The sequence below is a fragment of the Acyrthosiphon pisum genome, unplaced genomic scaffold (genome assembly GCF_005508785.2).
Source record: "Acyrthosiphon pisum isolate AL4f unplaced genomic scaffold, pea_aphid_22Mar2018_4r6ur Scaffold_10573;HRSCAF=11180, whole genome shotgun sequence".
Classification (NCBI taxonomy): Eukaryota; Metazoa; Arthropoda; class Insecta; order Hemiptera; family Aphididae; genus Acyrthosiphon; species Acyrthosiphon pisum.
This window is the reverse complement of record NW_021758860.1, coordinates 36,579-40,693: the sequence shown is the minus strand read 5'-3', so window position 1 is coordinate 40,693 and position 4,115 is coordinate 36,579. Positions and strand designations below refer to the sequence as shown.

The 4,115-nt window shown below is 26.7% G+C and overlaps 1 long non-coding RNA gene across 1 annotated transcript; it reads left to right on the top strand.

Annotated features, from left to right (window-relative positions):
• Positions 1-737: 737 nt before the first annotated feature.
• Positions 738-2,763, top strand: LOC107882451. Its single transcript, XR_001678742.2, has 3 exons — positions 738-894; positions 952-1,087; positions 2,421-2,763. It is a non-coding gene; the product is annotated as an uncharacterized LOC107882451 (long non-coding RNA).
• The last annotated feature ends 1,352 nt before the right edge of the window (positions 2,764-4,115 follow it).

The following is a 4,115-nucleotide window of genomic DNA, read 5'->3' as shown; positions in this document are numbered from 1 at the left end:
TCTAGATACGATTTTATCAATTGAAATATCAGATATCTTATCGTAATGTATTACGATCAACTCATTTTTAAATGCGTTAAACACGAGCGAGCGAACACTGCGATAAATGTGTACTTTTTAATGTGACATCGTAGTGTGTATTTCGTGGTCTCGTTGTTCGTTATATTTAAAAGTACGATCGTCTTGCAAAGCAATAAAATATGTTTCTGAATATCCAAATGAACATTTAAAAAGTGACGGTCACATTTTGTATTGTACTGCTTGTGAAAAATCCATAGCAATTGATCATTTTTTTTTTTTTTTTTATAATACATATTTTGAATTCTTTAGCACATATTAATGTACATATTTTTATTGTGTAAATACATACTTTGGTTATATAAATACATATAAATCCGAGCCCTAGTAATACCTAACCTAACCTAACCGGGGGGCCAAACGTCCTATGGGTAGGTATAAATAAATCTATATAACTCCCGGGGGCCAAATGTCCTATCTTAATAATAGACGGGGACGAAACGTCCGTGGACTTGTTTTTTTGACGGGGACGAAACGGCGGGGGCGAAACGTCCGCGATTCATATGACATTATGACTAAATTATATTGGCTGATATCATTATACTATATACTTATATTATAATATATCTAATTGTGTGTGTAGAATTATATTTGTGTCCAAGGGGCTCAGCCAGTTAAGTCATAATGAATAATAATTAACTATGTTAAATAAATTATATTAGGTACAAACATAAAATACACATAACTTGCTTTAAAAATAAAATATAAATAAATATACCTGTAAGGTTCTTTAGAAAATATTTTTACTCTATGTTTATTAAAGCTAACATTACAAAATTTGATCTGCTCTACACAAATTTGCTATGTTGCTCATAGGTCACAGAGAAAAGAAATAGTCTACTGACATATTTTTAACAAACTTTTGATTTGCAGGTAATATATTGCGGAACCAGTATCTAATTTTAATAGCACGGAGCATCTGAACATATTTAAATTTCAAAGAATACATAACAAGTTTGGAAATTCAGTGTTCTGAAAATTGGATGTGATTCATTTTGGGACATTGCTGGTAACTTTATGACACAAAATACTAAATAAAATTCTATTGAAGTGTGCAATTATTTGAAAATTGTAAACATAATATTTAATTTAGGTACAAAAGTTGTAGGTATACCTTAATTGGCTTAATACTAAATTTTTTATTTACAATATAATCATAGCTTTCATTAGGGAGGGGAAAAATGGAATAAGTGCTCAAAGACATTCATCAATTTAGGCAGAGTCATAAAAACAAATGATAAAAAGAAAAATTTGGTGTTATATTTTAGATAATAATTTTCAATTTTATACTGTAAAAAATACCGAAGAAGAGTATCTATCAAAATGTTTATATTATTATACTATTAAATATCAAGTATAAAATTATGTAAATAATGAATTACATATACCAAGTATGTATATACTTACATGCCTATAATAATGTATAAATATAAATATTACCGAAGGATAGAATATTATTGATACATTATGAATGATGATATAATATGATTACAAATTATAACATTGTAGGTACTATATCTATAGATTGTAAGTACCATAAAAACCTACCATAGATTTGATTTTATATTACGACTATATATTCTTTTCTTCATAAATATTAAATAGTTTAAAAAAATTCCAAAATATTTTGAACATTTTAATGTATCTAAGTTTATTTTTTAGAGTTGCACCAAAACACAAATTTGATTTTTTTCTAAAACTGGTTTTGCATAAAAATCTTAGTTTTTCCTTAATTGTTAGTTTATTGTTCTTGATGTTTTTGAAAAGTTCTGGGAATGTTTTACTTTTGACCCTCCAAAGTACTAAGTACATTCTTTTTCATACTAGAAACGATGCTGAAGTAGAAAAGCTGTTAAGCATTTTTACTGCACCGAAATGTGATGGCATAAAAATAAAATAATTAAAAACACATCATTGTAAAATCAATACAATCATCGCTCCAAGCAGAATCTAAAATAGGTACCTAAAATACCTACTTAATACTTAAATTTCTTCTTTAACTGATACTGTAAGTACATCATGCATAAATTATTTATTGTACCTAAAATCTTTGTTAATAAATTGCCTCCGAATTATATATCTGAACTTGAACTGATATTATTATTTAAGCCTAATACCTAGAACCCGACACCTGTTACAAGTTGTATTTTAATAAACATTTAATAGCTTATTATAACATCCATTTGTTAAAAATCACATCTCAAAGTTTCATCTAGTATTTGTTAAAGTCTATATATTATATAGATTAGAAATTACCCTCCAAAGCGTTATCATAATAAATAAATAACACTTAGTTATGTTCACAAGAATTACAATTAAATGTATTTTTTTGTTTCTTATAGTCAGCAAAAGAGGGTTTCCAAGTTCCAGATTAAATAGGATATTATGGACTACTCAATTATGTTTTCTTCAGTTCATACATATATTTTGTCATTACCAGTTTCGGATAGATGAAATTTCACAACTGAATAATGATTAATTTTAATTTTTGAAATGAATTATTATTGCGAGGAATGAAACATTTAATTATTGTTAAGATTGTAAGAAACAAACTATTGTTTATAAATTAAGTTAAGTTGTACTTTTGTAAACGTTTACAGTCAACTTTTGACTTAGAACAATCTTGTGTTCACTGAAATTAGCTTATCTTGAGTTGATTATATTCATTAACATGCCCACAATTGCAAATCTTTAGTGTTAACTCCACCATTGACGGTCCTCAGTCCGTATAAAAAGGGAGGAAGGGCGCTTAAGACGTTTTTCTTTTTTAGTTGAAGTATTAAGAATTAATCGTGTTTCTCTTGGTTTTAAAATATTATATTGTTCTTTTAAATTGTTTTTAAATCTTAATATTATAATCTATATTGTGTTTTTTTATTTTGTATGATATACCATACTATTGTCCAACTGTGAAGAAGTAGGTAGGTAGCCAATTTTAATAGTGCAGATCTTCGAAGACGATTTTTTTAAGGTTTTTCCTGCCGCTTTTGAAAAGTATTGGGAAATTTTCACTTTTGACCCCCCAAAGTACCAACTAGATTCACTTTCCTTTCAGAAAAGGTACAACTTTTGAAAATCGAAGCATTTTTACTGCTCCAAAAGTTGTCGTCAGACACAAAAAAAAAAAAAAAAAGGCGGGTAAGTCGTGGATGTCGCTCTGCTGTACAGTAGGTTACAAGTGGGTTACTGTAATGGATGGAATTAAATTTGAATCCAATGATATTATATCATTGTATACGAAAAACGATTCTGAACGGAGATGATTTGTCAGTCTAGGATATATTATTTTTAAAGAAAAACTTATGGAGAACCTTGTACCAAATTTTAAAAACTTAGTTATAAAAGAAAAAATTTTTACGATTTTTCAACCACTAAATTACTTGCAAATTTTCGCAATTTTGACATATTTCGTATAAATTTGAACTTTAAATGCTTATAAATAAAAATTGTGACAATGTATTCCTTTTATTTTGCAACTGCTATTGTAAAAATATGTTAGGAGCCTTGTATTAAATTTCCAAATCTTAGAATTAAAAAGAAAAACTTTTATGAATTTCTGTCTAAGATAATTTGAACATTGTCGTAATTTTTACGTATTTAGTCAAAATTTGAACTTTAAATGCTTATAAAAAAAAAATCGTGACTATATATTTCTTTTATTTTTCAATTGCTATTGTAAAAATATATTATGAGCCTTGTATTAAATTTTGAAATCTTAGATATAAAAGGAAAATTTTTTATGAATTTCTAGCATAAAATAATTTACGAATTTTCGTGATTTTTACATAATATGTTGTCAAAATTTGAACTTTAAATGCTTATAAATAAAAATTGTGACAATGTATTCCTTTTATTTTGCAACTGCTATTGTAAAAATATGTTAGGAGCCTTGTATTAAATTTCCAAATCTTAGAATTAAAAAGAAAAACTTTTATGAGTTTCTGTTTAAGATTATTTGAACATTGCCGTAATTTTTACGTATTTAGTCAAAATTTGAACTTTAAATGCTTATAAAAAAAATTGTGCCTATGTATTTT